This window comes from Macaca nemestrina, chromosome 19 (assembly GCF_043159975.1).
Source record: "Macaca nemestrina isolate mMacNem1 chromosome 19, mMacNem.hap1, whole genome shotgun sequence".
NCBI classification, from domain to species: domain Eukaryota; kingdom Metazoa; phylum Chordata; class Mammalia; order Primates; family Cercopithecidae; genus Macaca; species Macaca nemestrina.
In genome coordinates this window covers 71,884,128-71,909,012 of record NC_092143.1, presented here as the reverse complement: position 1 = coordinate 71,909,012, position 24,885 = coordinate 71,884,128, and the positions used below count along the sequence as shown (strand labels likewise).

At 37.3% G+C, this 24,885-nt stretch overlaps 1 long non-coding RNA gene across 1 annotated transcript in view; it reads right to left on the bottom strand.

Moving 5' to 3' along the window:
• Positions 1-10,927: 10,927 nt before the first annotated feature.
• Positions 10,928-24,885, bottom strand: part of LOC105464603 (uncharacterized) — an 87,285-nt gene continuing 73,327 nt past the window's right edge. Inside the window, exon 6 of the long non-coding RNA XR_011617052.1 lies at positions 10,928-11,865. This is a non-coding gene — a long non-coding RNA (uncharacterized lncRNA). The remainder of the gene's footprint in view (positions 11,866-24,885) is intronic.

The window sequence follows — 24,885 nt, the reverse complement described above, 5'->3', positions numbered from 1 at the left end:
CTAAAGCAATATAAGATCCTGTGAATCTCCTACTGACTTCAGGTCATTTAAAGCAGAACAAAACCCCACCTCTTTACAAGGACCTCCCTCATCTGGCCCCACTTATGTCTGTCCTATTCTCACCATGATTCAGACACAGTTTTGCTTTGTGTTCCTTGAATCTGCCAAGTTTCTTCCCTGCCAAGTTTCTTCCCAGGTTAGAGCCTTGGCATTTATTGTTCCTCCAGCTGGAAATGCTCTGCTCTCACAAGTTAATAATATCTCAAATTTATCTAGACCTAATATACTCCAAGCCTTAGTCCAAGAGTGTTCCATATGTTAATTAATTCGGGTTAGTCTGGGTCTTTCAAGAACTAGATGCTAAGATAGGATTTAAAATGTAAGAACTTATTGCAGGGAATATCTGTAAGAAAAAATGGGGGAAGAGAGGGTTACTGTGAGAGCCTTCAGACCATGTTGCCATGTTCCCAGGTGAAAGAAGAGAAGAAGGGAGGAAGGGAAGAATAGATGCATCTTAAATTACCACACAGTTCCTTAAAACGTTCACCAAGGCTCCTCAAGCCAAAGTCGCCTTTTAGGGGAGTACAATGTCTGCCAGGAATGGGTCTGCCTTAGTACCCCTGCCACGTCCAGTCACTGGCTGGGAGCAGCCCCTTGGGAAGTGTCTCAATGCAACCGCAATAAGGGGTTCAGATCGCTGCAGTGGGGGCTGTCAATCAATGGCATCCCTGCAGTCAGAGCTCTGACAGGCATGTTCTCTTGGGCACCATATCCTTCAATCTTCCCAACAACCCAATAAAGATTTATTATATTAGCCCCATTTATAAATCAGGGAATGAGGCACAGAAAGTCACTCATTTAGCAGGTAGCAGAGTCAGGATCCAGCTCCAAGTGGTCTCGCTCTAGATTCCTCATTTCTAACCAGCACTCCATTCAGGTCACACCCTGTGTCATCTCCTCAGTAATAGACGATCCTAGAAAAAGTGGGCATTGCCCTCCCCCTAAATCATTGCAATATTTTATCTTCCTAGCTCTCTTCAGTACCTAAACTTATTTATTTCAAATGTTAAACTATCAGTCTTCCCTCAACTAGGATGGAGGATTTACTGGTAGATTGGGTTTAGTTGAGAGAAGTGGGTGGGGGGTAAGGGAATGGAAGGAGTCAGATGTCTAACTCTAGCAACTGAGTGGATAAAATGAACTATCTTAATTCAACAGCCAAAACCAAACAGCATGAAAAATTGTGAGCACACTCCTATTAAAATCAATCACAAGCTTAAAACCCCACTCTCATCTCTATTATTACAGATCCTTCTAGAGATTCCAGTGCAATAAAGCCAAAAACTTTAACAGATATATCTATTCGAAAGGAGGAGAAAAAGGATCAAAATTTGCTGGTGATTTTATTATCTATCTAGTAAAATCCAAAACACTTAACAAAAAGAAAAAGAAAACTAAAAAATATACAAGAATTTAGAGTTTTCCTAAATAACAACAATAACCATTTAGAAGTACAATGGAGAAAAGATTGCAGTCATAATATTATATATATATACACACACTATATATATATACACCATAATACTATAATATATATACACATAATACTATACTATATATATAATAACTGGTAATAAAATTAATCAAAAAATTTAAAACATCCATGAAGACAATTACCAAATTTTGCTAAAGAATTTAAAACGTTATACACAGAGAGGTCATGTTCATTGCAAATAGATACACTTGATACTCTAAAGGTGTAAACTCTTTCTAAATCAGTTCACAGTTTTACCACAATTGTAATATAAACACTAGCAGAAATTGTTTCACAACTTAATACATGAATTATAAAGTTATTTGAAAGACTGAATAAGTCAAAATAGTTAAGAAATTGATTTTAAAGGAAGGCACTAAGGATGGAGTTGTCCTACCAGATGTTAAAATGTATTATAAAGCAACAATTCAACATCAGCAGCATAGTTTTGTAATGAGAACTGACAGTCAAATTAATGAATCATGTAAGATAATACAAAACTCCAGCATCCATAAAATTAGTATACATAAAATTTAACATATGTAAAAATTTTTATATGAAAACATGGCCACACAATTGGTAGAGGAAATCAACAAATAGCATTCGTTCAAAAGAGTAAAGGCAGATGGTTCTCTCAAGGTTCACACCCAGTAACTTCCAGAAAGATCCGAGTTAAAGGTAACATCATAAAATAACTAAAAGTAAAAATATTATCTCATATTTATCTCATTAAAGAGAGATAAATGTATACAACAGAATATTATAAAGTATAATCATCTTTTCGAAAAAATTTAATAACTTTAGAAAACATGATTTAAGTGAACAAAATAAAATTACAAAACAATACAAAGAAAATTCTTTATTAAAGTCATCATTATCTGAGTTTTCACAATTACAGAAGAAAGGATAATTCATTTAAATATTAAATACTTCTTCATTAATTGCCCACATACATAGAAATACTCCTTTCTACTTAACACTATGCCTGACCATTCTGAAGATATATGTTTTGGTCAAATATAGCTATTAATCAGATGTATATATTGACTGGGAAAATTAATCATTAGAAAAATTGATGAGGTTCTCAAATATTTTTACATAAATGATAATACAGGCGTACCTTGAAGATATTGCAGGTTCACTTCCAGACCACCACCAATAAAGCAAATGTCACAATAAAGTGAGTCACAATAAAGTGAGTCACATTAACTTTTTGGTTTCCTAGTACAAATAAGATTTATGTTAACACTATACTGTAGTCTATTAAGTATGCAATAATTGCATTATGTCTTTAAAAAGTAAATACTTTAATTTGAAATATTGGTTAAAAAAAAACTCTAGTGATCATCTAGGGCTTTGGCCAGTTGTAATCTTTTTGCTGGTGGAGCGTCTTGCTCAATGTTGATGGCTGTTTGACTGATCAGGGTAGTGGCTGCTGAAGTCTGAGGTGGCTGTGGCAGTCTCTTAAAATAAGACAACAATGAAGTTTGCTATATCAACTGACTCTTTTGCAAAAGTTTTCTCTGTAGCATGTAATGCTGTTTAATAGTATTTTACTTAAAGTAAAACTTCTTTCAAAATTGGAGTCAATCCTTTCAAACCTTGCTGCTGCTTTATCAACTAAGTTTATAGAATATTCTAAATCCATTTTTGTTATTTCAACAATGTTTACAGCATCTTCACCATGAATAGTTTCCATCTCAAGAAACTACTTTCTTTGCTTATCTATAAAAAGCAACTCCTCATTCATTCAATTTTTATCATGAGATTGCAGCAATTCAATCACATCGTTTGGCTCCATTTCTAATTCTATTTCTCTTGCTATTTCTACCACATCTGCAGTTACTTCCTCCACTGAAGCCTTGAACCCATAAAAGTCATCCATGAAGGTTGGAATCAAATTCTCCCCCAAAGTCCTATTACTGTTGATATTTTGAACTCCAGCCACGAATCATGAATGTTCTTCTTGGCATCTACAATGGTGAATCCTTTCCAGAAAGTCTTCAATTTACTTTGCCCAGATCAATCAGATGAATAACTATTTATGGCAGCTATAGCCTTACAAAATGTATTTCTTAAATAACAAAATTTGAAAGTCAAAATTACTAACTGATCCATGGACTGAAGAATGGATATAGTGTTAGCAATCATGAAAAAAGATCAATCTCCTTGTACATCTTCATCAGAGCTCTTGGGTGACCAGGTACATTGCCAATGAGCCATAATATCTTAAAGGAATCTTTTTTTTCTGAGCCAGTAGGTCTCAACAGTAAGCTTCAAATATTCAGTAAACTTTGCTGTAAACAGATGTGCTGTCATCCAGACTGTGTTGTTCCATTTCTGGAGCACAGGCAGAGTAGATTTAGCATAATTCTTAAGGACCCTAACATTTTCAGAATAGCAAATGAACATTGGCTTCAACTTAAAGTCACCAGCTTTGTCAGCCCCTAACAAGACAGTAACCCTGTCCTTCAAAGCTTTGAAGCAGGTATTGACTTCTCCTCTCAATCTATGAAAGTCCTAGACGGCATCTTTCTCCAGTAGAAGGCTGCTTCATTTACATTGAAAATCTGTTGTTTAGTGTAGCCACCTTTACCAATGATCTTATATAGATCTTCTGAATAACTTGCTGCAACTTCTACATCAGCACTTGCTGCTTCACCTTGCACTTTTATGTTATGGAGATGGCATCTTCTCTTATACCTCATGAACCAATCTGTGCTAGCTTTCAACTTTTCTTCTGCAGCTTCTTTACCTCTTAGCCTTCATAGGGTTGAAGAGAGAATAGGGTCTTCTCTGGATTAGGCTTTGGCTTGAGGGAATGTTGTGTCTGGTTTGATCTTCAATTCAGACCACTCAAACTTTTTTTATATCAGCAATAAGGCTGTTTCACTTTGTTATAATTTGTGTGTTCACTAGAGTAGCACTTTTAATATCCTTCAAGAACTTTTCCTTTGCATTCACAACTTGGTTAACTGTTTGACACAACAGGCCTAGTTTTTGGCCTATCTAGGCTTTTGACACATCTTCCTCATCAAGTTTAATCATTTCTATAATAGCTTTTGATTTAAAAAGAGAGACGTGTGACTCTTCACTTGAACACTTAGAGGCCATTGTAGGGTTATTAACTGGCCTAATTTCAATATGGTTGTGTCTCAGGGAATAGGGAGGTCCAAGGAGAGGGAAAGAGATGAGAGACTGGCCAGTTGGTAGTGCAGTCAAAACACCCACACCTGTGGATTAAGTTCACAGTCAGGTGGGCAGGGTTCATAGTGCCCCAAAAGAATTACAATAGTAACATCAAAGAACACTAATCACATATCACAATAGCAGATATAATAATAATGAAACGTTACAATATTTTTAGAATAACCAAAATGTGACACAGAGATGCAAAGTGTGCATGTGCTATTGTAAAAATGGTGGCAATGGACTTGTTCAACACAGGGCTGTCACAAACCTTCCGTTTGTAAAAAAGCAGTATCTATAAAATGCAATAAAGAGAGGTGCAATAAAATGAAGTATGCCTGTATTTAAGAAGTAAAAAATGTTATGACAACTGACAGTTTTGTCAGAAACACTAAGCTAAAGCAACGAATTGATTTCTTGGTTTTCGCTAAGAATTAGCTCGTAGGTGGAATTAACATGAATTTTGAAATGTTTATAAGGTTTTTTTCATCTTCATTTTATTTTTCAACATGAAGTCCCAATCAAACTTTTTTCCACCATGGTTGGCAGAATTCTAAGACAGACCCAAGAACCCTGCCCCCTATTGTTACATCCCAGTACAATTCCCTCCCCATGAGTGTGAGAGGGATTTGTGAATATGATGGGACAGTTCTCCCACGATTACATTACCTTAAATGGCAGAAGAATCTTGCAGATGAATTAAGGTCCTAATCATTTGACACTGAGTTCATCGAAAGGGAAATTATCCTGGGTGGACCTGACATAATCAGGTGAGCCCCTGAAAGAGGTTGGAGACATTAGAATTGTGAAAGAGATTCTCTTACTGGCCTTGAAGGAGCAAACTGCCATATTATAAAAAGGGCCATGCAGCAAACAGCAGGTAGTTTCCAGATCCCGAGAGTGGCCCCCAGCTGACAGCCAGCAACAAAGCAAGCACTTATAACCTCAAAGAACTAAATTTTGCCAATAGACAACGAGCAGAAAAGAGGACCTCAAGCTCCATATGAGATCACAGCTCCATCTGACACCTTCAAACCCCGGTGAGACTTTGAACAGAGGATCCAACATAAACATGTCCAGATGCTAGATCCGCAGAAACTGTGAAATAATACATACGTTGTTTTAAGCCACTACATTTGTGATCATTTGTTACACAGCAATAGAAAGCTAATAGCCCTACTATTGACTATGACATTTTCAGTTAGAATATACATTCATATTAGGTGGTGCTTTTCTGTTATCAGTTACCATGGATAATAATAAGGGCCTTATATACTTGAGTGATTATTTGATAATTGTCTGTCTCTTAATGAGACTTCAAGCTCCACAGCGGGTAGAAACTACATCTGTTTTGCTCACCATTATAGCCTCGGGGGGCAGCACATAGTAATTTCTCAATATATGTGTTGAATGGATGTTCTCATTATTTGCTTTCATGTCTCTCATGAGCCCCTGAAAGTTACTGTTACAAGAAAAAAGGGGGTGCAGAGGAAAATTTATTCCATTATCTCTTCAAATAATATATAGCACGTCTAAGAAAACCTAGAGAACACAAGGTACAGAGATTCCTCTGGCGACCTACAATCAGAAAAATGGCTTGACCCTTGGGAAGGCACGGGACAGCCTTGGGTAAAGTGGCCGATAAGGACCAGCTGCAAAGGCAGCTTCAGCTGTGAGCCAAAAGCCAGATGTCAAGGACACATCAGCCCTGCCTCAATTCTTTGCCTGCCTCTCCAGACCCTCACATCTGTTCTAAGGTCATGAAGGCTCCGCCCTGTGTTCCTCAAAGACAACCTGCCCACTTCCGGGCACAATATCAGTCGGCTCAGCCACTGATCCGGGCAAAGTACAAGTCGTTGCTAAGTGTCCTTTGTTGTCCATTCATTGCTCCAATAGGACCGGAGTGTCTTGTCCCCAACCCCCACCGCTTCCAGAGGAGGACTTCTCCCCACCTCGTATGCTGCAGTCCCAAGACTGGGCTTTTGCCTCAGTTCCCATAAAGCTGTCTTACATGGTCATTTACTGGAGCCCCATCAGTGAACTCGAACCCGGTCACCTGTCCATTGATTCTTGTGTCCACCTCCAGCCTGGATTAACAACATTACAGTCCACAACCTGGGCCCCGAGTAGAAACTCTGTCAGTGGCTGCTTCACTCACATCACTCACAGCTGAGCTGCCCGTTAGGCTCTGTGCTTTGCCAGCTCTCAGGCAGGCCTGCACGGCTCCCGACTCCTGCCATTGTTCCGTGGACAATGAGTCCACAACTGACTTCTCATTCCTTTCCCTTCCCATCCACCTATTTTTGCCAAGAGGAACCAGAAGACTTGCAAACTCCTTACTTCACCTCATAAGACATCCCATAAAGAAAGGAATATTCTGGCCGGGCGCGGTGGCTCACGCCTGTAATCGCAGCACTTTGGGAGGCCAAGGTGGGCGGATCACGAGGTCAGGAGATCGAGACCATCCTGGCTAACACAGTGAAACCCCGTCTGTACTAAAAAATACAAAAACTTAGCCGGGCTTGGTGGCGGGCGTCTGTAGTCCCAACTACTTGGAAGGCTGAAGCAGGAGAATGGTGTGAACCCAGGAGGTGGAGCTTGCAGTGAGCCAAGATCACGCACTGCACTCCAGCCTGGGGAACAGAGCGTGACTCTGTCTCAAAAATAATAATAATAATAATTTTTAAAAATACTGATTTCATGCTTTATTAAATGGCAGGTTTGGTTTTTGTTTTTGGTTTGTTATTGAGACAGGATCTCACTGTGTTGCCCCAGCTGGACCGCAGTGGCTTGAACACAGCTCACTACATCCTTGACCTCCCAAGCTCCAGTGATCCTCCCACCTCAGCTTTTCCAAGTAGTGTGGACTACAGGCATGTGCCACCACGCCCAGCTGATTTTTTAATATTTTTTGTAGAGACAGGGTTTCAGGTTTTGCCCAGGCTGGTCTCAAACTCCTGAACTCAATCGATCCGCCCTCCCTCGCCTCCCAAAGTGCTGGAATAATAGGCATGAACCACCGTGCCTAGCCTGTTAAATGTAAACACTTTTTTTCTGAAGACATTTAAGCAACAATAGGAATACAAGAAAGTTTAAATAAATGTCTTAGCAAGTTTTTTCCAGACATATGTGATTTTTTTTTTTACATAATAAAGTCATTTAGACAAATCGGTTTGTGTCCACATCCCATTCATACAGTGTGAAATACGTAGTTTTATGGTAATTAGTCATTTTTGATACTGTTAATATTTAATGAATTCAACCTAAGGCATCTTAGTTAATCTAAATATAAAATCATTACCCCTTCATTAACTATGATATATGAATCTGCTTATAAAATATTTATCTAAAAGGTATATGTAGGTTTTTCCTTCTATGGTCAATTAACCACCAGTTATCTATGAATTTTCTTTAACGAAACTTCCCACAATTTAAAAACAAATTTTAGTGGTTTTAAGTATAAAAATACCTTGTATAGGCATAATTTCAAAATGTTAATATATTTTTTCTCCTTTCAGTAACCAAGACATTATCCTTGAATACGAGCAACTAGTTTCACCCATGCCTACAGAATTTTTAAAGAGGCACACACACAATGATTCTCAATCTTACTACACGCTAGACTTACCTGGGGAGATTTTAAAAGACCCAAAGTCTAGGCCCACCACCAGAAACCCTGATTCAAGTGTTCTGGGGTGAAACCCAAGCATTAGCAGTTCTGAAAACTCCTCGGGTGATTCTAATGTACAACCAGGCTGGAGACTGCTGCCATAGTGTGGTCACAGGCATCAAGTTGAAGATTAGGGATGAGATAGTTGAGGAAGAACACAGCAGCTGGAAAAAAAGACTTCTTACAGCCAGGCTTAAGGAGGACCACGGGCCAGGCACAGTGGCTCACGCCTGTAATCCCAGCACTTTGGGAGGCCGAGGCGGGTGGATCATGAGGTCAGGGGATCGAGACCATCCTTGCTAACTCAGTGAAACCCCATCTCTACTAAAAATACAAAAACTTACCTGGGCATGGTGGCGGGCACCTGTAGTCCCAGCTACTCGGGAAGCTGAGGCAGGAGAGTGGCGTGAACCCGGGAGGTGGAGCTTGCAGTGAGCCAAGATGGAGCCACTGCACTCCAGCCTGGGCAACAGAGCGAGACTCTGTCTCAAAAAAAAAAAAAAAAAAAGAAGAAGGACCATGGACTAGGCTCCAGCTAGTGCTCCAGCTTCTGCACAAGTAAACCCTGGGCTCTTCTGCAGGCTTGGACACACCCACGGGGGGAGACTAGAGACTAGGGACATTTTCTAGGACTAGTGTCATCCTGTTGCCTCCAGATGTATGCAGATGAGGCACCAGGCCCCAGCTGCACAAATTGGGGTGCTGGTTCAGAGATGGCGTTGTAGGTTCTCAAATGGCTTGTCCCACCTGTTATGTTATGTCCCACCTGCGTTTACAAGAGGAGGTGGAATTTGTTCTGCAGAAGCATTTTCTTACCTTGTTTACGCAGAGATATCCTACCTGGATCTCTCTCTCTGTCTCTCTCTCTCACACACACACACACACACACTCACACACACACACACACACACACATACACTCACACACACACTCACACACACACTCTCTCACACACACACACACACTCTCTCACACACACTCACACACACACACTCTCACACACACACACTCTCACACACACACACTCACACACACACTCACACACTCACACACACACACTCACACACACTCACACACACACACTCTCACACACACACACACACACTCACACACTCTCACACACACACACACACACACTCACATCAACCTACTTGGTAGAATTTTTTCAGTTACTTTTCTAACCAGAGATACATATTAGAAATTGCTATATTTGAATATGAGAAAACATATTTATGGAAATACTCCCAGTGTATATCAGGCTCTTTTTAGCACCTCCCTTAGTACAGCCCCCTTAACTGCTCCCCTTCAAGAAGTCAGGGTTTTCATACTCTTACTATATCTCTTTTCTCTAAGCCTGTTCTTAAGGGGTGACTTGATGAGAGTAATTTACCCACTAACGTGTACTGAGTTTGCTGTGTTGCCTCTTAAGACTTCAACTCTTGGCCGGGCGCGGTGGCTCAAGCCTGTAATCCCAGCACTTTGGGAGGCCGAGACGGGCGGATCACGAGGTCAGGAGATCGAGACCATCCTGGCTAACACCGTGAAACCCCGTCTCTACTAAAATACAAAAAAAATTAGCCGGGCGAGGTGGCGGGCGCCTGTACTCCCAGCTACTCGGGAGGCTGAGGCAGGAGAATGGCGTGAACCCAGGAGGCGGGGCTTGCAGTGAGCTGAGATCCGGCCACTGCACTCCAGCCTGGGCAACAGAGCTAGACTCCGTCTCAAAAAAAAAAAAAAAAAAAAAAAAAAAGACTTCAACTCTGGCCAGGCATGGTGGTGCACACCTGTAATCCCAGCTACCTTGTAGGCTGAGGCACGAGAATCGCTTGAACCCAGGAGGCGGGGGTTCCAGTGAGCCCAGTCCATGCCGCTGCACTCCAGCCTGAGCAACAGAGTGAGACTCTGTCTCAAAAAAATGTCTTCAACTCTAATTGTGGAACTAAGGGCTTTGTCCCCCTTTTAAAAGGACTCTATGCGAGCAGAGATTCCTTTTGGATGGATAGTGCTTCCTGACATGATTGCATCAACACCCATTAAAGAGCTGTTGACTCCTTCACACCAGGCTGGGTCTACTCATAAGCTAACTATTCACTAAACCCATACCATTAATTGGAAAGATTAAAAGAGGGAAAACATTAACGTTTAATCTAGTTTGGTTGCCTCCATCTAGACAAGTGAACAAGACTGTGGATGTTCTCGTGCCTTGCTTCATTCCACAGCTCCCGGAAACATCTTTCCTAAGTTGCCCAATTAAAAGTACTTTACACAATATAGGAAATGAAACAATGTGATGAAAGGTCCAAGAGATTATCACACATTTCACTTTCAAATATTTTCATCCTACAAATATTAGACTAAAGAAAACCATTTTAATTAGAAAAACACGTGGAAAAACTCATAACAAGCACGATGTAACAAGGTTTGCAGAGAGATTTTCTCCAGGCATGGAACTTCAATGTCAATAAATCAAGACAAAGAGAACTTCTGGGATGTATCGCTACTAGTTTTTTACCAAAAGTGGGGGCAGGGAGCATTTAAAGGGAAATACCCCTCATTTTTACTAGAACAACTTGGGCCAAACATGATCGTATTTACCTGTTTGTTTTCCTTCAAATATTAGCTTATTTGAACAAGTAAAGCTTTTTCCTAAATGCCATGTCAGCCTTACTTTTTCTAATTTGCCTAATGAATAATTTCCCCTCTCTACTCCCTCTGTCCTTAGGAGTAGCTAGTATTCCGGTACATGGTAGCCATATATCATGTACACATTCATACATTATCCAGAAGTAAATGCATTTCTAAGTGCTTTGTGAGTCACCAAGGATACCATGGTTAATATGTGTCTCCATCATTAACCTTTGACTTACAACTTACAAAACTGCTATCATGAAAGAGAATTATTATTTTTTTTTAGAGACAGGGTCTCACTATGTCGCCCAGGCTGGTCTCAAATTCCTGGCCTCCCACCTCCACCTCCCAAACTGTTGAGATTAACAGGCATAAGCAACCATGCCAGCCAAGAAGATAATACTTTTTAAACTCTTATATGTACTTTGATTGATACAGATTCAAAAGAAACCTGCAGACTGAATTCATCTGCCAATTCAGAAGAAATTCTCATCCAAAACTGTGTATGTGTTAGAATATATATGTGTGTATATATGTATATATATATAATATTCACACACACACATTTACACTTTTTCTAATTTCTCCCCATCAATTAATATTTATAAGCATATTAATTTGAAAGTCAATCTGAGACAGAGATACAATTTCTAGATAAGACAACACAGATGGTGGCATGCATTCTTGCAGACTATTTTTATATTGACTCTCTTACAGACAATCTGTTTTATCAGTTTTCCAATGGGTCCACAGTATGAAGAACTCCAAAAAAGAAAATTCCAAGATTCTGAAAACACTTGGCTGTAAACAGACTTAGTGAGCATAGCTTCTCCCTTTGCCAAGTCTCTAGGATGGAAAAAAAAAAAAAAAAAAAAAAAAAACTAAGTATATAACCAAACATTTCCTTCCCCCATCCTGTTGAAGAAACTTATTACTGTATTGCTAGATGCTGGTGAAGTCATTACCAAACTGACTCTGACTCTGACAAAGCAGATACATGAGCTTTGGGCTGTAAGGATACCAGAAATTTGCTGCAGGGTGATAAAAATGTGTTAGGCATAAGAGCCGTGTAATCAAGGAATGAGTTAACAAATAAGATGACACAAAACAAGCAATATCATACGGTCAGGGTTCAGGAACAATCTGGCTGCATATTGTTATCTGGAAATGATCACAAGTAGATAAGACACAGAGCCTATTTGTAACAGTGCATGTAGTGAATGAATATGTAATCACTGGGGTAACATCAAGAGAACAGCCAGCTTCATCTCTAACCATTAATGATCGGTAATAAAAGTGGCAGTGTTTGTTCAGTGGGGGGAAGCTGTTTCCTATTGAGGAGAATACAGCACATTTAGTCAAAAGCCATTCATCTATGCAGGGATGTTGCCAACCTTGCCTAATTCAAAATAAATGAGTCTGGGGCTGAGCTGTGCTTTTAGTGGTTAAAGATGGCCTGTGTCAACATGTCAAGGCTTTGAATTTTGAACTAAGGTAACACAAAGGCAAAGAAAATGAGTGATATACAAATATGAACGCATTACTAAAGATCTGGGTTATTTTCATTAACCAGAAATAATGCCAGCACGCAGGATCACATATTAACAGTTTTAATGTCACTATTTTCCAGACGAGAAGATAGAGCTCTGTTAAATAGCTAAATAATTAAAGAAGTTATTAAGAAGCCATTTCAGCATTTAAATAAGTAACTCAATTAGTAGGCAGACTGAGCTCAGTGTCATCATGATATGCACAGGAAACTGAAATGAATGTTATTGGTTTGGGAAACTGTTCAGACTAAATATTAACTCTTATGGCTCCTTGAATTTCAACAAACATCTGTAAAAGTGCTTATGGTAACATAATACTGTACAATGGTGTAAAGAAAACGTCAAATTTTTACAAAACGTTTAGAAGGGAGTGTGTCCACACAAATTAGTATCTTATTTCATTTATGTAACTCAGTCTAACTATAATCGCATTTGGAGGAAATATTTTTTAGGTCAAGAAAATTGTCATACAGAGACTAAAATTTCTAAAATTAGTGGCGATCTTATGGCACTTGAACTGGATGATCTCAAACATCCCACCCCAGCTTTCATGATTTAAAATAATATTTCAATGTACTCAAATATTGACCTATCCCATTGAACAAATGCTTTCACGAATAAAATAAAATCATTTAACACATCTTTCTGGAACTCTTAGAAAGAACTGGGTGCTAACTATGTTCACTGCTAGGGAAAACATACGAGTTCAACACAATGCAATCCAAAGGGACACGGGGTTTTGATTTTAAAGTGTGTGTGAATGTGTGTGTCATATGACCTAAAATTCTTACTTATTTACATTCCGTAATACACTGAAATAAGATCTCAAATGAGAGAATCTAGTTATTGTCTTAATAAAATGCACTACAATGGCACCCTACTCTGTCGGTTCTCACAAAATAGGAACATAATTTAAAAGCACTCCTCATTATGTTCACAATGTGTCTTAGCATTTAATAAGATTTTGTTTTCTAATTTTGAAAATCTAGTCAATGTAGCTTTCAAGTACAAAATTACACGTCTGTGATGTTCCATATCCCGTGGTTCGAGAAAGCACACTAACATGTTTGTATCGCTGAAAATAAGACAAAGAACTGTACCATAAAATATATTTTTTCAAATAAAATTACAGATATAAAAAATAAATTCTCCATTCCTTCTATAGTTAGGAATATAAAAATGTATTATTTTATTTTAGCCCTTACATTTGCCCACATTTACAAATCCAAGTTATGATTTAGTCTGAGTCCTGGGCAAAGACTTAAAACAGCTCTTTTGTTAATGGAATCTGTTGAACCATCTCTATTAATTGAGCCTCCAAACCCCAGTTTGTTTTTACCTGACTGGGCTTCAAAGGGGTGAAGGCAACAGGAAAGTCTGCATACTACAGCATAATGGAATGACAGCTAAGTTGACAGCACATTGTTCTCAACTAGGAAGAGGCACAGTGTGAATTTACCTGTGCAGCAAAGCATTTGTCTACCACTGTACAGTGAAGTATCCCGCAAAAGTAGATTTCCCAGATGATGCTAAAACTTTATTTAATCCTTTCTCTATGTTTCAGTCTAGTCCTTAAAACTGTTAGATCGTAAAATAACATGTGAAATAATATGATATTCTCAAAAGACAATGCCTTTATGTATCTAAAATTTTTTTTTTTTTTTTTTTTTTTTTTTTTTGGAGATGGAGTCTTACTCTGTTGCCCAGGCTGGAGTGCAGTGGCCGGATCTCAGCTCACTGCAAGCTCCGCCTCCCGGGTTTATGCCATTCTCCTGCCTCAGCCTCCCGAGTAGCTGGGACTACAGGCGCCCACCACCTCGCCCGGCTAGTTTTTTGTATTTTTTAGTAGAGACGGGGTTTCACTGTGTTAGCCAGGATGGTCTCGATCTCCTGACCTCGTGATCCGCCCGTCTCGGCCTCCCAAAGTGCTGGGATTACAGGCTTGAGCCACCGCGCCCGGCCGTATCTAATACTTTTAAAGTATTTTTTTCTAATTCTGACATTGTCATATGATCAAAAACTGAAATGCCAGAGCTGAGCAAAAATCATGCTTCTCTTAGATCAGGAAACCTTTATTAAGAATATCATGCTATTTAATAGATATATTGAAATATAAAAGTACAATATTTTAGCTCCAAGAATCAGGCCTGAGTTGGAATATATTGTGTTCATATTTGTTTCAATTGATTTAAAGTGGTGGCCTGTTTACTTAATAAATTCAACTCTCAGTATTCCAACTCAAAGGAATTTTTTAAGTAAATATTTGCCGCTTGCTCCATGAATCTCATCAGATTTCTCAGCCTATAATTGAGTACTTCTGTCTTCTTGAATTTTTTTCTGCTCATTAAATAAACTATCATTGAACCAACGTTAATTGTTAAAAGGTTTTAGACTAGATTTGCATTTGGGTTCCAATATGATAGACCTCTTTATTGCTCTTTTCTAGAATCAGGGGAGAACCAGTTTGTGAGTTATAAACTTATGGGACTTTTCCATCGTGAACATTCCATTGTCTTAATCCTATCCCTAAATTTTTTTTTTTTTTTTTTTTTTTTTTTTTTTTTTTTTTGAGATGGAGTCTCGCTCTGTCGCCCAGGCTGGAGTGCAGTGGCCGGATCTCAGCTCACTGCAAGCTCCGCCTCCCGGGTTCACGCCATTCTCCTGCCTCAGCCTCCCGAGTAGCTGGGACTACAGGCGCCCGCCGCCTCGCCCGGCTATTTTTTTGTATTTTTTAGTAGAGACGGGGTTTCACCGTGTTAGCCAGGATGGTCTCGATCTCCTGACCTCGTGATCCGCCCGTCTCGGCCTCCCAAAGTGCTGGGATTACAGGCTTGAGCCACCGCGCCCGGCCTCCTATCCCTAAATTTATCCAAACCTCTCTTTTTTTTCTGCAAACACAGATGCTGATCAAGTTATAATCTAAATATAAAATAGATACATCAATATCTTTTTAAATCTCAAGACAGTGAAAATAAAAATGTGCTGATTAACAATGTGGAGCAAGGCGTTTTTATGTCAAGTACTATGTAAAAAGCACAACACACTGAAAAAAAATGTATGTATCTAATTTTATAGGCTTCTATCTCTTCCCTTGCTGTCAAGCTAGCCACCATCTCTCTTTAATTCTTTATTCTACTGGTTCTATCAGTTTCTGAAATGCTTGTTAGTGCTTTATCTAATGTAGGAACGGACTCTAAGTGGAAGCATGGGGACTCTGTAGAGTCAAATACATAGACACATGTACTTTGTATCAACTATTTTTTCATTTATAAATTTTTCCCCTGTTCTTTCTGAGAACTGTAACCACATTTCAGAATTGAGGTGGTTAAAATCTTATCACTAGCTACTGTATTGCTACTCTATTTATGTATCGGTTTCTTTAATCAATTTCTATCTTTCAAATCCCTTCTCAAGTTTTGGGCCTTTTAAGTATGAGCTTTTTAAAAACAACCGATCCACACTGTATGACTACAAATTATTGGAAGATTTCACAGTCATATTTTTAGAAAAGTAGAAGAACATTGTGAACACAAGTGACTATTTACTACATTTACAGTTTTTCTAACTTGAGAGAAAGTGCTCATAAAAATTATTGGCCAATGTTAGAGAAATACAGATACTTCCATTACTTCCTGTTTTTAGATTATTGACAATTAAAAATAGGTTATTCTTTTCACTTTTTTTTTTTTTTTTTTTGAGACAGACTGTCGCTGTGTTTCCCAGGCTAGCATACAGTGGTGCAAACTTGGTTCACTGCAACCTCCACCTCCAGGGTTCAAGCAATTCTCATGTTTCAGCCTCCTGAGTAGGTGGGATTACAGGCGTGTGCCACCAAGCCCAGCTAATTTTGCATATTTTTAGTTGAGATGGGATTTTGCCATGTTGGCCAGGCTAGTCTTGAACTTCTGACCTCAGGTGATCTGCCTGCCTCAGCCTCCCAAAGTGCTGGGATTTCAGGCATGAGCCACTGCACCAGGCCTGATTCACTTTAAATCAAAGGAATTTGAAGTCTCAGCATACTATAAGAACTGCTAGAAAGTAATATAAGGTGCTAATATTGCATTTTTATGAGCATTTATGTTTATGCTTAGAATTATAGGTAGAAATGAAGTCAGTCAAATCAAACATCAACCCCTCTATTAAATCAAGTGCAAACATATTTTGCCCTATATGACAATTATTACACCAAAAAGCAGTAAATTATGTGTCCATCACATAGTCTTTTCCAATATATTTACTTTAATTTTAGAAATCCTTCAATTCCATTTCCAGTGGAAAATTGTCTTCTAACATTTCATTTCTAGACTTTTCTGCTAAGAGGCTAAGTCAAGCAGATAATGGTCTGTGAAATACAGAAATGCACAAGAAGGGACATCACTAACCTAAAATATCTTTTTTCAGAGTTAATTATTGTGCACGTCACTGTTTCATAAAGTCTGATTTCAGATGTATTTCAGAATAACAGGACAGGAATCAAAATTAACACCACAAAAATAAAGATGTTCTATTTTGATATTTATTCTTTCTTTAAATTGACAGTTTCTGTTATCACTTTGTACTATTATGAGTATTTTAAAACTGAACTCTAATAAACCAATTTTATCTTCAAATTCAGGCAAATTCTCATTATCGCCCAAGTACAGGCAGAAACTTGCCTAAAAACAATCAACAATCATATTAATATAAAAGTATGAGTTTCAGGCCAAAAAAATAAAAGCCAATAAGTAAATAGTATACAGATGGTTGTTGTATCTGGATAAAAGATATGAGACATGAACTATTACACACTGAGTAACACAGCATTAAAACATATCAAACAAAGCCTAATACAAACATAAGAGAAATCAACAGAATTATAAGTATAGTGGAAGATATATTCCTATCAGTTCATAGCATTATGATAAATGTATATAAGAGAACAAATACTAAGGTCTTAAACACATGCACATTACATTTCCTGCAAACAAAGAGTATAGTGTCCTTTTAACTGTCTCCAAAATGCTTATGAAAAGCAAATCATATTTTTGAAACTTTAGAAAACTTATATTTTAACTTCAGTGGCAACTTTAGAGAAAAACTCAATAAATTTTTAATAAGTAATATATATAGGCCACACACTCTGACAATAATTCAATAAAATTAGAAATTAGTAATAAAATTTTAAATAAAAAGCTATAATTACTTTTTTTAAAGCAAAACTAATATCTGATATAATAAACATTTAATCCAAAAGGAAATATAACAAACCTAAGAACACTAAATATATTCAACCAACTTTTATTAGATCCCTACTGTATGCCAAGCACCATTCTTTGAGGTCACAAAGAATGAGAAATCTTCATGGGAATTAAAGTCTAATAAGTAGAGAGAAGCATAAAACAAGCAAACAAATAAGCAAAATAAAGTGTGTCACACATGCTCTGATAAAATGCATACAAAATATAATGAGTATCCAAGGCAATGAGTTTGCAGGGCAGAGTATTGAGAAAGAGAGAAGTGCACAGAAATACAGCCCCAGAGATTTTTCAGGGGATCCTCTGTAAAGGAAGTTCGTCTCCTAGTCTTCAGCTAAGTACTGATCATACATAGGAGGAAACTATCTGAGATTGGGAAAAAGAATCACCTGAAAGGCTAAGAAGAGACAGTACCTAGAGCTCACAGATAACCAGGAATTATTTCTGTTTCCACAGGGTAAAATAGAAAACCTAATTATTTACAAAACATTGGGAAGAATACTCAGAAAGACTTTGTCTCAAATAGTGGAGGGCAAATTAGACCAAACTACACACTGCTCTGATCTCACCTAACCAAACTTTAGAATGAGAATGTGTTACTGCCTCCAAGCAACTTAATCACATCCCAAAACAAATTGCAAGAATGTTTACAGGAATATGGAAACACCCAGCGTTCCGAAAGGTAAAACTGACCATGCCCATTCAACCAAAAACTATGAGGAATGAAAAAAAAAGAAAGAAAATACAGCCCATAACCATACAACCCATAATACAGACCATAATTTTAAAAAATTAACCAAAACCAACCAAGAAATTGCACAGATAATAGCATTAGTAGACGAGGACATTAAAACAATTATATTACATTCAAAAAGCTAGAAAAAGAATAAACATGTTAAGTAGACGTTAAAGATGTTTAAAGGACCCAAATCAAGCTTCTAGAAATAAAAACTAAAGTGTCTGAGGTGAAAAAAAATATTTCGGATGAGATTAATAGCAGAATAAGCATGGCAAAAGAAAATATTGGTGAACTTGAAAACATAGTAATATACACTTCAAGTGGCCTCATATTCTTGTAATTGGAGTCCCTGAAAGAAGTGTACAGAAAAAATAAAAAATAAAAATAGGCTGAAATGTTTCCAAATTTGATAAAAGCTATAAAAGTTTAAAACACCCCAAGTACAGAAGAAAAGAAGAAAAGCACACCAAAGCACATCATAACCAAATTACCAAAAACCAGGCTAAAGAGAAAAATCTTAAAAGCAGGCAGAGAAAACAATTTATAATGTACAGAGATGCATTATATCCCAATAAAGATTAGAGCAGATTTCTCATCAGAAACCATGGAAGCCAGAAGATACTGGAGCAATACTGATGATGATATATTGTGGGATTTGTAACAAATATAGAGGTTAAATATATGACAACAAAACATAAAGGCCAGGAAAGGACAAATGGAAGTATATTATTGAAAGATGTTTATATATAAATGTGAAATAGTATAATATCACTTGAAGGTTGACTATGTTAAGTTAAATATGTATACTATAAACCCCAAAGCAACCATTAAAATAACACAGAAAAGTTTTCTAGTTAATAATCCAACAAAGAATTTGAAAAATAATTAACTTAAAAGAGGGGGAAAAAAAAAAAAAGAGGAAAGAGGGAACTAATAACAAATGGGAAACACAGAGAGAGGCTGTAGGATAAGTCTCTTTGGGAAGCCGAGGCAGGCAGATCACGAGGTCAGGAGATCAAGACCATGGTGAAACCCCATCTCTACTAAAAATACAAAAAATTAGCCAGGTGTGGTGGCGGGCACCTGTAGTCCCAGCTACTGAGGCAGGAGAATGGCGTGAACCCGGGAGGCAGAGCTTGCAGTGAGCCGAGATCGTGCCATGGCACTCTAGCCTGGGCGACAGAGTGAGACTCCGTCTCAAACATAATCATCATCATCATCATCATCATCCATACATATCAATAAATTTAAAAGTATTCAACCGACACAAAATGTTTTCTCTGATCACAATGGAATCAAATTAGAAGTCAGTAACAGAAATATTTCTGGAAAATTCCCCAACTATGTAGGAATTAAACAAGAATAGGAAAAAAAAGAGACTAAAGATGAATAAAACATAAAAATAAAGTATTTTGAAGTACATGAAATTGAGAACAAAACATATCAAAATTTGTGGAATTCAAGTAAAGTAGTACCTAAAAGGAAATTCATAGAATTAAATGCCTTAAATTAGAAAAATAAAGGTATCAAGACAGTTACCCGAGCTTAAGAAGCTAGACAAAAAGAGAAAGTTAAAAGCAAAATATGAAGAAAGGAAATAAGGATATTCAAAGTTTAAATTAATGAAATAGAACACAAAAAATAATGGATAAAAAGACAAAACCACATTGATAAACCTTTAGCCCAACTGATCAGGAAAAAAAGAGAAGAGCCAAAATACCAATATTAAGCATGTGAGAGGTGACATCACTACAATCCATAGATAAGGAATTAAGAAAATATTATCTACAACTTTATACCTGTAAATTCAACAGCTTAGATAAAACATACGAATTCCTCAAAAGACACAAACTGCCTAATACCTCGTAAAAAGAAATAGATAGTTAAGTTGAATAGCCCTGTATCTATTAAAGCAATTAAATTTTTAATTAAAAACCCCCTCACAAAGAAAACTCCAGGCCCAGGTGACTTCACTAATGAATTCTTATGAGCATTTTAAAAAGAAACGTATCTATTCTACCCAAACTCTTCCAGAAAATTGAAGGCCAGGAAGTACTTCCCAGCTCATTCTGTAAAACCAGCATTATCCTGCTAGAAGAACGAAAGACATTACAAGAAAACAAAATTATCTATCAGTATTCCTCTCAGACATACATGTAAATACTCTTAAAATTGAGCAAACTGAATCCAATGATATATAAAAAAGATAATACACCATGACCCAGCGAGGATTGTCTCCAGAATGCAAAATTGGTTTAACCTCTTTAAATCAATCAAAATAATTCCCTGTATTAGTAAACTGTGAGGAAAAAATATTTGTGCCCAACCCCCACCCCCAACCAACCATATTCAAACCTCAAAGTTTGCCTGAGGACAGTGTTACAAAGTGATTATCCATTTTTGTGAAATTTGAAATTTACTCTAAGAATATTTCATACAAAAAAATAAAGAAATAAGAAATAATAAAAATAATAATATTGCATATAAACCAACAGTCACAATCTCCCATATGATTTAACTTTGGTTTCTGTTCAAACTACACCTTATCCAACTAACTAGGTCACAGCAACCTACCTAATTATTCCCTCAGATTGAATGAGAATTACCTTGCCTTAAATTGACATGACTCTATAATTATGACTGAAGAACAGAGAAATTAACAAAGACTATTTTCATATCTCAATAATCAAGAATCAATCCAACTCTGATGGTACATGCAATGGTTTCTGAAAATAAAGAAATAAGAATTTCTAAAAATTTTTTGCCAATATAACTTCAAGTTTCCCCAAATTATACTAAAAGCACCAAAGAACCCACTTTCTTTGGATATTAATTTGACAAAAGCAAATAGATAGTTCATAGTGAAAGCATAACTTAAGAAATATATCTGAACACTTGTACTCCCAAGAATTTTTGTCCTTCTAAGATAATGTAATTAAAGGTGTTCATATTTTTATTGTTTTGAAGGTTAGCCATGGCTCTGATGATCACTGAAATCTGAATGTTCCTGACAAAGAAATCACAATACAATCATTTGCCCAGGTGAAATATGTCACAATCATCTAAATACTAGTAAATAAATGACAAGCAAAGCCAAGAGAATAGAAACTTGTTCCTAGAATCTTGGGTAGTCTTCATTCTTTCTCCCTAATTGACTTAACCAGTATGATGGTTAATACTGAATGTGAACTTGATTGGATTGAAGGATGCAAGGTATTGATCCTGGGTGTGTCTGTGAGGGTGTTGCCAAGGGAGATTAACATTTGAGTCAGTGGGCTTGGAGGGGCAGACCCACCCTTAATATGGATATGCACCATCTCATCAGCTGCCAGCATGGCTAGATTATAAAGCAGGCAGAAAACGTGAAAAGATTAGACTGGTTTAGCATCCCAGTCTACATCTTTCTCCCATGCTGGATGCTTCCTGCCTTCGAACATCAAACTCCAAGTTCTTCAGCTTTGGGACTTGGACTGGCTTCCTTGCTCCTCAGCTTGCCAGTGGCCTATTGTGAGACCTTGTGATCGTGTGAGTTAATACTCATTAATAAACTCCCTTTATATTTATATCTATCCTATTATCTCTGTCCTTCTAGAAAGCCCTAATACAACCAGTATTGACCAAAAAGCCTCCATACTTCTGATCCCCCAGCTTCTTTGCTGACTGTGGCCTGATTATTCTCAGTAGAAGACTGCAGCCCCAAATCTCATAGAAGTCCACTTCCTCACAAGAGTGGTGGGAGATGGCAGAATGGAAAAGAGCTGATAATGCCATTTCCCAATCATTTCTTTTCTCTTATTCTGCATCACCATCCTAAGACCTCTAGTAAAACATCCTTGGAGAGCTGTTGCAACTTCTAGAAGAGTTTAAGTGACTCTCTGTCCCCTCTTCAGGTTAGGCAAGCAGCTTTCTCATTCCTCCAGCAAACTTTTTTGAGAAGCTACTCTTTCCCAGAATACAAAGTGCCTATACTTCAGAAGCTCATATAAGGCTGTAAAGAGAAATGATCAGCATTAGACCAAATTTTATCTTTTTATTAAAATTCCTCTTCCCTTTTCTCTCTCACATATATACATGTTCATTTGTTTCTTTTGGGAGAGAGGGGAATAGATAAGGAACTTCATGCTCCCCCTATAAATAGGATTTATTGCTTTCAATGCAAAGGAGCCATTCTAAGGTATTTGTGGGAAGTTGCTATTGGCAGTTTCTGTTGCATACAAATTAGAAGAATGAGAACTTTCTTAAAGTTTCAGCATTTTCATGAATCTAACACAGTAACAACATGGAAAAAATACCAAGTTATACACAAATAAAGATGAAAATTCTTGAATTATGGATTCCTGAGACAGGTGATAATATAAATTCACCTGCTGTGGCAGGTTTATATGGGCTCATGAGAGCCAATTACTAAATTTTTAGAAATTGTGAAAGCCAGCAGTTAAATCTTTGATACCTTGAAATCAGTCAGAGGACATATTTACATGGAACTCAGCAAATGCTACAAATCAGGCTTTTTGTTTTTATTTACCTATTTTTGGTGAGGCGATTGTTAAATACTTACCAGCACACCTGGATGGAGGATGAGATTAGAACAGGCAAGGCCCAATCCTGCCAGGTAATGAGTACAAGAGATCCTTACTTTCAGCCCCGAGTTAACTTCAAGCTACAGTTTTGCAAATTTGTAATATTTACTAAATCTCTTAGTTGCCAAAAAGATTGGGAACCTGACATGTTAAATTTCAAAAAAAGTAACTCTAACAAAATGACAAAATACATTATATAAGAAGAACTCTAGCAGTTAGGTTGTAAACATGATGCAGGCTTTTACTTCAAATTTCTGAAATCCTCTTCCAAAGTCATATTCCCTAGAACTATCCAAATCACCAGTCCTCAGTTCTGACTTCCAAATTTAGACAAAGTCTAACTTCTGCAAGTGCTGTTTATTGAGTGTTTTGGCTGCAGATTCATCATCTGTAAATATTTCAAGAGATTCTGAAAGCACAGTATGCTTCAAAACAACCACCTGGACAAAACTGAACCTTTGCAGTGCCTAAAAGCAATTAGGGGATAAATATAAAAGAAACAAAACATTCTCCCTCTTTTTAATTGGAAATCTATATTAAGGATTGGGAATATAATTAGGTAGATTAAGAACATGAAGTGAAATTGAATTGATAAGATTAGGTAGCCCAGTCAAAATTGTGATTCTATGAAATTTTCTGAATCAGTTTTAGGATTCACAATGTTTAAACTGCCAAATTTTGAACATTTACATTTAACAATTTAATGAAATAATCAGTAACATGAGCCATATCTTTATAGTATTTTCAAAATTAAATGTGGAGCATAGAGATGTTTTGAAAATAAAAATGAAAGCCTATCTATATGATAAGAAGTCAGTCTTTTTCCCCCAAAAAGAGGCAATGCCTTTGTTTGAGGTTAAGATTCAACAAATAACAAATAATGGTGGTCAGCTTGACAACAGAAACTTGCAATACTAAAAATAAACATGCCTCAAGTTTTCAAATAATGGAGAATACAATCATAATGAAAGACAAATTTACCTTAAATGGCAATGCAACCTGATGCAGAGCAACTAATTTTGTGCCTAGAGATCCTTTATTTCTCTTCTGTTTGCAGTGGAAGCAGAGATTACACTAAACCACATAGTTCAATGTGCTATTATTGGATGAATCTGTTTCATCCAAGGAGAGATCAAAGACTGATTAAATTTTTAACCATAACATCCTAAAGAAAACCATAATTTAAAACTTGAAAGAAGAAAGTTTCAATCTTCACTTGGGAATTTCCTCCCTCTATACAGATAAGTGATTGACAAAGCAGTTGTATACATCTACTTAAACACATTACACAAAAATTTACTGTTATAAAAATAATAATTTAGGTGTATAAATCTTTAAAATGCAGTGGTTTTTTCAATTTTATGATAAGTTAGTATTACTCTATGTCAAAAAGTGCACATATTAAAGAGATTAATAGGAATGTCAGCAAGATGATGGAATAGAAGGTCCTCTGCTTGTATCCCCTGTCCCCCTACAATAACAAGAATGTGACAGCCATCTGTAGACAAAGTGCCATTGTGAGAGCCTTGGTTGGAGACCGAGAACCCTGGTGGAGTCCAAGACCTAAGAAGGCTGTCTTCGGAACAGGCTTGCACTCATACGGCAGTGTCACTAACAATAATGCAGGCTACAGATGTGAAAAAACAGCCTCATCTCCTTGGATCAGATACAACTTCATTTGCCTTGGTCCTGCCACTAGAACCATCTGCCAAGGGATCTGAGAGAGGTCACACCCACATGAGTCTCAAATGATAGGCCCAA